Consider the following 11,927-nt stretch of genomic DNA (forward strand, 5'->3'; position numbering starts at 1 on the left):
TTGTTTGCCCTGATTCGCGAGGACCTCACTTGCATAAAGAGGGCCCCTTAATCTGGCTGGCAACCGGGTCGCACCTATGCCGCAGCGAGGGTGGATTCGGAATCTGGCGGGCGGCAGCAATCTCTTGACCAGGCGCCGTCGTCGCGAATTATGGCTAACAATTCATGCGTTGAATGTTAGACGACCAGTTAGGGCCGGTATCTCTCTTTGAGCATACGTGACGCTATGTCGTGCCTGGCATGTAACTAATTGATGAATTTGGTGTCTTTCCAAGGAGGTGTCTTGTAAAGACAAAGGAAGGAACTGTCAGCCATTAGGGTTTTAGCCCCATGACTCAATTGATCATAACATCTGAAATAATTATATATCGTGCTTCTGAAAACTGATTTGAACTCAACTGCAGACAGAGGTGAGTGGACAAAATGTGGTTTCGAGGCTCAACGTGCAGGGTGGATCCTTAGCCTAGTAAATTAGTCCTTGAATGAATGTGCCAAACAGTAGATAAAATGCTCTCGACCCACGTACAGGAAAAAGATGTCATCCAAACGCCTCCTTCACAACGGGAATAATTAATTATATATCTTCGTAGTGTTTAGTATGTCTCCTAAACCAAGGACGTATCCAATCTTCATCTACCATTTAGCCTAGTGTATAAGAATATTTACTTCGGCCTGCGCTCGGGTCTGATATGTTTAGATAGATAGCCAAAAAAAGCGTAGCCTATCAGTATGCTTACATCTTGTTGTCTAAATTTGACCTTCTATAGGACGGGACAATGGGAGATGTTGTCCTTATGGCCTTGTATTGCTATGTCTTTAGCGCAGATTCTTGTCTAATATTTTGCTATAAATGAAATGCCTTTCCACTTATTTTTCAGCGAGTGTCTTGAGGAATTGTCCGCTGCGTGTTAGGCGGTACATTCTCGAGCCTCGCTCCACACGTGTGTGTATAATCGATTCTATTAAACATTTTTGCTCTGATTCTTCTTCTTCTTCCTTCCCTTGAGGTCTTCGACCGAGACACGTTCCTGAGCCACGCGCACAAAGGCCTCTGACAAGTACTCGGAATTGCAGCTGAACACAAATGAATGCACCAACTTTTCTGAACCCTGCTGGACTTCACATGACCTCTTTCTGAACCCTGCTGAACTTCACATGACTTCTATCTGAACCCTGCTGGACTTCACACGACCTCTATCTGAACCATGCTGGACTTCACATGACCTCTTTCTGAACCCTACTGGACCTACTGCGACCTCTTTCTGTACCCTGCTGGACCTCCTATGACCTCTTTCTGAACCCTGCTGGACTTCACATGACCTCTATCTGAACCCTGCTGGACTTCACATGACCTCTTTCTGAACCCTGCTGGACCTACTGCGACCTCTTTCTGTACCCTGCTGGACCTCCTATGACCTCTTTCTGAACCCTGCTGAACCTCCTCTGACCTCTTTCTGAACCCTGCTTGACCTCCTACGACATCTTTCTGAACCCTGCTGGACTTCACATGACCTCTATCTGAACCCTGCTGGACTTCACATGACCTCTTTCTGAACCCTGCTGGACCTACTGCGACCTCTTTCTGTACCCTGCTGGACCTCCTATGACCTCTTTCTGAACCCTGCTGGACTTCACATGACCTCTATCTGAACCCTGCTGGACTTCACATGACCTCTCTCTGAACCCTGCTGGACCTACTGCGACCTCTTTCTGTACCCTGCTGGACCTCCTATGACCTCTTTCTGTACCCTGCTGGACCTCCTATGACCTCTTTCTGAACCCTGCTGAACCTCCTCTGACCTCTTTCTGAACCCTGATTGACCTCCTACGACATCTTTCTGAACCCTGCTGGACTTCACATGACCTCTATCTGAACCCTGCTGGACTTCACATGACCTCTATCTGAACCCTGCTGGACTTCACATGACCTCTTTCTGAACCCTGCTGGACCTACTGCGACCTCTTTCTGTACCCTGCTGGACCTCCTATGACCTCTTTCTGTACCCTGCTGGACCTCCTATGACCTCTTTCTGAACCCTGGTGAACCTCCTCTGACCTCTTTCTGAACCCTGCTTGACCTCCTACGACATCTTTCTGAACCCTGCTGGACTTCACATGACCTCTTTCTGAACCCTGCTGGACCTACTGCGACCTCTTTCTGTACCCTGCTGGACCTCCTATGACCTCTTTCTGAACCCTGCTGGACCTACTGCGACCTCTTTCTGTACCCTGCTGGACCTCCTATGACCTCTTTCTGAACCCTGCTGAACCTCCTCTGACCTCTTTCTGAACCCTGCTTGACCTCCTACGACATCTTTCTGAACCCTGCTGGACTTCACATGACAGTGCCTTTTCACTGACGGTCTGCCAGTCTTCGTTGGTCGACATTGCAGATACCAGTGTACTTCACGAAGCATGGGCGAGCTTTCGCAGGCAGCCGGAACAAATGACAAATTCCTCCTCCAACCATATTTGAACGTTGGGCCTGGCCAGCAGGTTCGTGAAAGACTTGAGCCCAGCTTGACCCTCGTTCCGATGGCGGTGATACCTTGGGTTTCTCTGTTCCACAAGGAAGTAGAACTAAAAAAGCAGGTTTGGAACGGGAAGATGACGTAATCTGTTGCCAAATCCTTGACGCGAGGGTCGCGACTGTATTTTAAAAAGGTGACCAAGGTTACTCAATCGTCACCAAGGGGTGGACTACCACTCCAATGATTTCGACTTCAGGAAAATATGTTGAAGAAGCAAAGCGACCACGCGACTTCATTAAATATTGCTAAAAGTGAAGTCAAAATCAGTTTTGAGCCAGGTAGGAGTCGAACCTACAATCTTCTGATTCGTAGTCAGACGCGTTATCCATTGCGCCACTGGCCCATGTGATTGCTAGCTACCACTCCTACTGATATGTTTTAGTGCTGCAATAATGAGTGATCAACGTTAGGGGTCTCCGGTTGTCGCAGACGTGCACGTTCCTGAGCCACGCGCACAAAGGCCTCTGACAAGTACTCGGAATTGCAGCTGAACACAAATGAATGCACCAACTTTTCTGAACCCTGCTGGACTTCACATGACCTCTTTCTGAACCCTGCTGAACTGCACATGACCTCTATCTGAACCCTGCTGGACTTCACACGACCTCTATCTGAACCATGCTGGACTTCACATGACATATATCTGAACCCTGCTGGACTTCACATGACTCCTTTCTGAACCCTGCTGGACTTCACATGACCTCTATCTGAACCTGCTGGACTTCACATGACCTCTTTCTGAACCCTGCTGGACTTCACATGACCTCTTTCTGAACCCTGCTGGACCTACTGCGACCTCTTTCTGTACCCTGCTGGACCTCCTATGACCTCTTTCTGAACCCTGCTGAACCTCCTCTGACCTCTTTCTGAACCCTGATTGACCTCCTACGACATCTTTCTGAACCCTGCTGGACTTCACATGACCTCTATCTGAACCCTGCTGGACTTCACATGACCTCTATCTGAACCCTGCTGGACTTCACATGACCTCTTTCTGAACCCTGCTGGATCTACTGCGACCTCTTTCTGTACCCTGCTGGACCTCCTATGACCTCTTTCTGAACCCTGCTGAACCTCCTCTGACCTCTTTCTGAACCCTGCTTGACCTCCTACGACATCTTTCTGAACCCTGCTGGACTTCACATGACCGTGCCTTTTCACTGACGGTCTGCCAGTCTTCGTTGGTCGACGTTGCAGATCCCAGTGTACTTCAGGAAGCATGGGCGAGCTTTCGCAGGCAGCCGGAACAAATGACAAATTCCTCCTCCAACCATATTTGAACGTTGGGCCTGGCCAGCAGGTTCGTGAAAGACTTGAGCCCAGCTTGACCCTCGTTCCGACGGCGGTGATACCTTGGGTTTCTCTGTTCCTCAAGGAAGTAGAACTAAAAAAGCAGGTTTGGAACGGGAAGATGACGTAATCTGTTGCCAAATCCTTGACGCGAGGGTCGCGACTGTATTTTAAAGAGGTGACCAAGGTTACCCAATCGTCACCAAGGGGTGGACTACCACTCCAATGAATTCGACTTCAGGAAAATATGTTGAAGAAGCAAAGCGACCACGCGACTTCATTAAATATTGCTAAAGGTGAAGTCGAAATCAGTTTTGAGCCAGGTAGGAGTCGAACCTACAATCTTCTGATTCGTAGTCAGACGCGTTATCCATTGCACCACTGGCCCATGTGACTACTAGCTATCACTCCTACTGATATGTTTTAGTGCTGCAATAATGAGTGATCAACGTAAGGGGTCTCCGGTTGTCGCAGACGTGCACGTTCCTGAGCCACGCGCACAAAGGCCTCTGACAAGTACTCGGAATTGCAGCTGAACACAAATGAATGCACCAACTTTTCTGAACCCTGCTGGACTTCACATGACCTCTATCTGAACCCTGCTGGACTTCACATGACCTCTTTCTGAACCCTGCTGGACCTACTGCGACCTCTTTCTGTACCCTGCTGGACCTCCTATGACCTCTTTCTGAACCCTGCTGAACCTCCTCTGACCTCTTTCTGAACCCTGATTGACCTCCTACGACATCTTTCTGAACCCTGCTGGACTTCACATGACCTCTATCTGAACCCTGCTGGACTTCACATGACCTCTATCTGAACCCTGCTGGACTTCACATGACCTCTTTCTGAACCCTGCTGGACCTACTGCGACCTCTTTCTGTACCCTGCTGGACCTCCTATGACCTCTTTCTGAACCCTGCTGAACCTCCTCTGACCTCTTTCTGAACCCTGCTTGACCTCCTACGACATCTTTCTGAACCCTGCTGGACTTCACATGACTGTGCCTTTTCACTGACGGTCTGCCAGTCTTCGTTGGTCGACGTTGCAGATCCCAGTGTACTTCAGGAAGCATGGGCGAGCTTTCGCAGGCAGCCGGAACAAATGACAAATTCCTCCTCCAACCATATTTGAACGTTGGGCCTGGCCAGCAGGTTCGTGAAAGACTTGAGCCCAGCTTGACCCTCGTTCCGATGGCGGTGATACCTTGGGTTTCTCTGTTCCTCAAGGAAGTAGAACTAAAAAAGCAGGTTTGGAACGGGAAGATGACGTAATCTGTTGCCAAATCCTTGACGCGAGGGTCGCGACTGTATTTTAAAGAGGTGACCAAGGTTACTCAATCGTCACCAAGGGGTGGACTACCACTCCAATGAATTCGACTTCAGGAAAATATGTTGAAGAAGCAAAGCGACCACGCGACTTCATTAAATATTGCTAAAAGTGAAGTCAAAATCAGTTTTGAGCCAGGTAGGAGTCGAACCTACAATCTTCTGATTCGTAGTCAGACGCGTTATCCATTGCGCCACTGGCCCATGTGACTACTAGCTATCACTCCTACTGATATGTTTTAGTGCTGCAATAATGAGTGATCAACGTAAGGGGTCTCCGGTTGTCGCAGACGTGCACGTTCCTGAGCCACGCGCACAAAGGCCTCTGACAAGTACTCGGAATTGCAGCTGAACACAAATGAATGCACCAACTTTTCTGAACCCTGCTGGACTTCACATGACCTCTTTCTGAACCCTGCTGAACTTCACATGACCTCTATCTGAACCCTGCTGGACTTCACATGACCTCTTTCTGAACCCTGCTGGACCTACTGCGACCTCTTTCTGTACCCTGCTGGACCTCCTATGACCTCTTTCTGAATCCTGCTGAACCTCCTCTGACCACTTTCTGAACCCTGCTTGACCTCCTACGACATCTTTCTGAACCCTGCTGGACTTCACATGACCGTGCCTTTTCACTGACGGTCTGCCAGTCTTCGTTGGTCGACGTTGCAGATCCCAGTGTACTTCAGGAAGCATGGGCGAGCTTTCGCAGGCAGCCGGAACAAATGACAAATTCCTCCTCCAACCATATTTGAACGTTGGGCCTGGCCAGCAGGTTCGTGAAAGACTTGAGCCCAGCTTGACCCTCGTTCCGATGGCGGTGATACCTTGGGTTTCTCTGTTCCTCAAGGAAGTAGAACTAAAAAAGCAGGTTTGGAACGGGAAGATGACGTAATCTGTTGCCAAATCCTTGACGCGAGGGTCGCGACTGCATTTTAAAGAGGTGACCAAGGTTACTCAATCGTCACCAAGGGGTGGACTACCACTCCAATGAATTCGACTTCAGGAAAATATGTTGAAGAAGCAAAGCGACCACGCGACTTCATTAAATATTGCTAAAAGTGAAGTCAAAATCAGTTTTGAGCCAGGTAGGAGTCGAACCTACAATCTTCTGATTCGTAGTCAGACGCGTTATCCATTGCGCCACTGGCCCATGTGACTACTAGCTATCACTCCTACTGATATGTTTTAGTGCTGCAATAATGAGTGATCAACGTAAGGGGTCTCCGGTTGTCGCAGACGTGCACGTCCCTGAGCCACGCGCACAAAGGCCTCTGACAAGTACTCGGAATTGCAGCTGAACACAAATGAATGCACCAACTTTTCTGAACCCTGCTGGACTTCACATGACCTCTTTCTGAACCCTGCTGAAATTCACATGACCTCTATCTGAACCCTGCTGGACTTCACACGACCTCTATCTGAACCATGCTGGACTTCACATGACATATATCTGAACCCTGCTGGACTTCACATGACTCCTTTCTGAACCCTGCTGGACTTCACATGACCTCTATCTGAACCCTGATGGACTTCACATGACCTCTTTCTGAACCCTGCTGGACCTACTGCGACCTCTTTCTGTACCCTGCTGGACCTCCTATGACCTCTTTCTGAACCCTGCTGAACCTCCTCTGACCTCTTTCTGAACCCTGATTGACCTCCTATGACCTCTTTCTGAACCCTGCTGAACCTCCTCTGACCTCTTTCTGAACCCTGCTTGACCTCCTACGACATCTTTCTGAACCCTGCTGGACTTCACATGACCGTGCCTTTTCACTGACGGTCTGCCAGTCTTCGTTGGTCGACGTTGCAGATCCCAGTGTACTTCAGGAAGCATGGGCGTGCTTTCGCAGGCAGCCGGAACAAATGACAAATTCCTCCTCCAACCATATTTGAACGTTGGGCCTGGCCAGCAGGTTCGTGAAAGACTTGAGCCCAGCTTGACCCTCGTTCCGATGGCGGTGATACCTTGGGTTTCTCTGTTCCTCAAGGAAGTAGAACTAAAAAAGCAGGTTTGGAACGGGAAGATGACGTAATCTGTTGCCAAATCCTTGACGCGAGGGTCGCGACTGTATTTTAAAGAGGTGACCAAGGTTACTCAATCGTCACCAAGGGGTGGACTACCACTCCAATGAATTCGACTTCAGGAAAATATGTTGAAGAAGCAAAGCGACCACGCGACTTCATTAAATATTGCTAAAAGTGAAGTCAAAATCAGTTTTGAGCCAGGTAGGAGTCGAATCTACAATCTTCTGATTCGTAGTCAGACGCGTTATCCATTGCGCCACTGGCCCATGTGACTACTAGCTATCACTCCTACTGATATGTTTTAGTGCTGCAATAATGAGTGATCAACGTAAGGGGTCTCCGGTTGTCGCAGACGTGCACGTTCCTGAGCCACGCGCACAAAGGCCTCTGACAAGTACTCGGAATTGCAGCTGAACACAAATGAATGCACCAACTTTTCTGAACCCTGCTGGACTTCACATGACCTCTTTCTGAACCCTGCTGGACCTACTGCGACCTCTTTCTGAACCCTGCTGGACTTCACATGACGTCTTTCTGAACCCTGCTGGACCTACTGCGACCTCTTTCTGTACCCTGCTGGACCTCCTATGACCTCTTTCTGAACCCTGCTGGACTTCACATGACCTCTATCTGAACCCTGCTGGACTTCACATGACCTTTATCTGAACCCTGCTGGACTTCACATGACCTCTATCTGAACCCTGCTGGACTTCACATGACTCCTTTCTGAACCCTGCTGGACTTCACATGACCTCTATCTGAACCCTGCTGGACTTCACATGACCTCTTTCTGAACCCTGCTGGACCTACTGCGACCTCTTTCTGTACCCTGCTGGACCTCCTATGACCTCTTTCTGAACCCTGCTGAACCTCCTCTGACCTCTTTCTGAACCCTGATTGACCTCCTACGACATCTTTCTGAACCCTGCTGGACTTCACATGACCTCTATCTGAACCCTGCTGGACTTCACATGACCTCTATCTGAACCCTGCTGGACTTCACACGACCTCTATCTGAACCATGCTGGACTTCACATGACATATATCTGAACCCTGCTGGACTTCACATGACTCCTTTCTGAACCCTGCTGGACTTCACATGACCTCTATCTGAACCCTGATGGACTTCACATGACCTCTTTCTGAACCCTGCTGGACCTACTGCGACCTCTTTCTGTACCCTGCTGGACCTCCTATGACCTCTTTCTGAACCCTGCTGAACCTCCTCTGACCTCTTTCTGAACCCTGATTGACCTCCTATGACCTCTTTCTGAACCCTGCTGAACCTCCTCTGACCTCTTTCTGAACCCTGCTTGACCTCCTACGACATCTTTCTGAACCCTGCTGGACTTCACATGACCGTGCCTTTTCACTGACGGTCTGCCAGTCTTCGTTGGTCGACGTTGCAGATCCCAGTGTACTTCAGGAAGCATGGGCGTGCTTTCGCAGGCAGCCGGAACAAATGACAAATTCCTCCTCCAACCATATTTGAACGTTGGGCCTGGCCAGCAGGTTCGTGAAAGACTTGAGCCCAGCTTGACCCTCGTTCCGATGGCGGTGATACCTTGGGTTTCTCTGTTCCTCAAGGAAGTAGAACTAAAAAAGCAGGTTTGGAACGGGAAGATGACGTAATCTGTTGCCAAATCCTTGACGCGAGGGTCGCGACTGTATTTTAAAGAGGTGACCAAGGTTACTCAATCGTCACCAAGGGGTGGACTACCACTCCAATGAATTCGACTTCAGGAAAATATGTTGAAGAAGCAAAGCGACCACGCGACTTCATTAAATATTGCTAAAAGTGAAGTCAAAATCAGTTTTGAGCCAGGTAGGAGTCGAACCTACAATCTTCTGATTCGTAGTCAGACGCGTTATCCATTGCGCCACTGGCCCATGTGACTACTAGCTATCACTCCTACTGATATGTTTTAGTGCTGCAATAATGAGTGATCAACGTAAGGGGTCTCCGGTTGTCGCAGACGTGCACGTTCCTGAGCCACGCGCACAAAGGCCTCTGACAAGTACTCGGAATTGCAGCTGAACACAAATGAATGCACCAACTTTTCTGAACCCTGCTGGACTTCACATGACCTCTTTCTGAACCCTGCTGGACCTACTGCGACCTCTTTCTGAACCCTGCTGGACTTCACATGACGTCTTTCTGAACCCTGCTGGACCTACTGCGACCTCTTTCTGTACCCTGCTGGACCTCCTATGACCTCTTTCTGAACCCTGCTGGACTTCACATGACCTCTATCTGAACCCTGCTGGACTTCACATGACCTCTATCTGAACCCTGCTGGACTTCACATGACCTCTATCAGAACCCTGCTGGACTTCACATGACTCCTTTCTGAACCCTGCTGGACTTCACATGACCTCTATCTGAACCCTGCTGGACTTCACATGACCTCTTTCTGAACCCTGCTGGACCTACTGCGACCTCTTTCTGTACCCTGCTGGACCTCCTATGACCTCTTTCTGAACCCTGCTGAACCTCCTCTGACCTCTTTCTGAACCCTGATTGACCTCCTACGACATCTTTCTGAACCCTGCTGGACTTCACATGACCTCTATCTGAACCCTGCTGGACTTCACATGACCTCTATCTGAACCCTGCTGGACTTCACATGACCTCTTTCTGAACCCTGCTGGACCTACTGCGACCTCTTTCTGTACCCTGCTGGACCTCCTATGACCTCTTTCTGAACCCTGCTGAACCTCCTCTGACCTCTTTCTGAACCCTGCTTGACCTCCTACGACATCTTTCTGAACCCTGCTGGACTTCACATGACCGTGCCTTTTCACTGACGGTCTGCCAGTCTTCGTTGGTCGACGTTGCAGATCCCAGTGTACTTCAGGAAGCATGGGCGAGCTTTCGCAGGCAGCCGGAACAAATGACAAATTCCTCCTCCAACCATATTTGAACGTTGGGCCTGGCCAGCAGGTTCGTGAAAGACTTGAGCCCAGCTTGACCCTCGTTCCGATGGCGGTGATACCTTGGGTTTCTCTGTTCCTCAAGGAAGTAGAACTAAAAAAGCAGGTTTGGAACGGGAAGATGACGTAATCTGTTGCCAAATCCTTGACGCGAGGGTCGCGACTGTATTTTAAAGAGGTGACCAAGGTTACTCAATCGTCACCAAGGGGTGGACTACCACTCCAATGAATTCGACTTCAGGAAAATATGTTGAAGAAGCAAAGCGACCACGCGACCTCATTAAATATTGCTAAAAGTGAAGTCAAAATCAGTTTTGAGCCAGGTAGGAGTCGAACCTACAATCTTCTGATTTGTAGTCAGACACGTTATCCATTGCGCCACTGGCCCATGTGACTACTAGCTATCACTCCTACTGATATGTTTTAGTGCTGCAATAATGAGTGATCAACGTAAGGGGTCTCCGGTTGTCGCAGACGTGCACGTTCCTGAGCCACGCGCACAAAGGCCTCTGACAAGTACTCGGAATTGCAGCTGAACACAAATGAATGCACCAACTTTTCTGAACCCTGCTGGACTTCACATGACCTCTTTCTGAACCCTGCTGAACTTCACATGACCTCTATCTGAACCCTGCTGGACTTCACATGACCTCTTTCTGAACCCTGCTGGACCTACTGCGACCTCTTTCTGTACCCTGCTGGACCTCCTATGACCTCTTTCTGAACCCTGCTGAACCTCCTCTGACCTCTTTCTGAACCCTGCTTGACCTCCTACGACATCTTTCTGAACCCTGCTGGACTTCACATGACCGTGCCTTTTCACTGACGGTCTGCCAGTCTTCGTTGGTCGACGTTGCAGATCCCAGTGTACTTCAGGAAGCATGGGCGAGCTTTCGCAGGCAGCCGGAACAAATGACAAATTCCTCCTCCAACCATATTTGAACGTTGGGCCTGGCCAGCAGCTTCGTGAAAGACTTGAGCCCAGCTTGACCCTCGTTCCGATGGCGGTGATACCTTGGGTTTCTCTGTTCCTCAAGGAAGTAGAACTAAAAAAGCAGGTTTGGAACGGGAAGATGACGTAATCTGTTGCCAAATCCTTGACGCGAGGGTCGCGACTGTATTTTAAAGAGGTGACCAAGGTTACTCAATCGTCACCAAGGGGTGGACGACCACTCCAATGAATTCGACTTCAGGAAAATATGTTGAAGAAGCAAAGCGACCACGCGACTTCATTAAATATTGCTAAAAGTGAAGTCAAAATCAGTTTTGAGCCAGGTAGGAGTCGAACCTACAATCTTCTGATTCGTAGTCAGACGCGTTATCCATTGCACCACTGGCCCATGTGACTACTAGCTATCTCTCCTACTGATATGTTTTAGTGCTGCAATAATGAGTGATCAACGTAAGGGGTCTCCGGTTGTCGCAGACGTGCACGTTCCTGAGCCACGCGCACAAAGGCCTCTGACAAGTACTCGGAATTGCAGCTGAACACAAATGAATGCACCAACTTTTCTGAACCCTGCTGGACTTCACATGACCTCTTTCTGAACCCTGCTGGACCTACTGCGACCTCTTTCTGAACCCTGCTGGATTTCACATGACCTCTTTCTGAACCCTGCTGGACCTACTGCGACCTCTTTCTGTACCCTGCTGGACCTCCTATGACCTCTTTCTGAACCCTGCTGAACCTCCTCTGACCTCTTTCTGAACCCTGCTTGACCTCCTACGACATCTTTCTGAACCCTGCTGGACTTCACATGACCGTGCCTTTTCACTGACGGTCTGCCAGTCTTCGTTGGTCGACGTTGCAG

The 11,927-nt window shown here is 49.4% G+C and overlaps 5 non-coding genes across 5 annotated transcripts; all 5 read right to left on the reverse strand.

The window, feature by feature from the left end:
- Nucleotides 1-2,800: 2,800 nt before the first annotated feature.
- Nucleotides 2,801-2,873, reverse strand: TRNAR-ACG (transfer RNA arginine (anticodon ACG)). Its single transcript has one exon. It is a non-coding gene; the product is annotated as a tRNA-Arg (tRNA).
- Nucleotides 2,874-5,279: 2,406 nt separating this feature from the next.
- TRNAR-ACG (transfer RNA arginine (anticodon ACG)) lies at nucleotides 5,280-5,352 on the reverse strand. Its single transcript has one exon. It is a non-coding gene; the product is annotated as a tRNA-Arg (tRNA).
- An 879-nt stretch (nucleotides 5,353-6,231) lies between these two features.
- Nucleotides 6,232-6,304, reverse strand: TRNAR-ACG (transfer RNA arginine (anticodon ACG)). Its single transcript has one exon. It is a non-coding gene; the product is annotated as a tRNA-Arg (tRNA).
- A 2,695-nt stretch (nucleotides 6,305-8,999) lies between these two features.
- Nucleotides 9,000-9,072, reverse strand: TRNAR-ACG (transfer RNA arginine (anticodon ACG)). The gene has a single exon. It is a non-coding gene; the product is annotated as a tRNA-Arg (tRNA).
- Nucleotides 9,073-10,431: 1,359 nt separating this feature from the next.
- On the reverse strand, nucleotides 10,432-10,504 carry TRNAC-ACA (transfer RNA cysteine (anticodon ACA)). The gene has a single exon. It is a non-coding gene; the product is annotated as a tRNA-Cys (tRNA).
- Nucleotides 10,505-11,927: the final 1,423 nt, after the last annotated feature.

The sequence above is a fragment of the Myxine glutinosa genome, chromosome 9, assembly GCF_964187855.1.
Source record: "Myxine glutinosa chromosome 9, kmMyxGlut1.1, whole genome shotgun sequence".
In the NCBI taxonomy this organism is placed as follows: Eukaryota; Metazoa; Chordata; class Myxini; order Myxiniformes; family Myxinidae; genus Myxine; species Myxine glutinosa.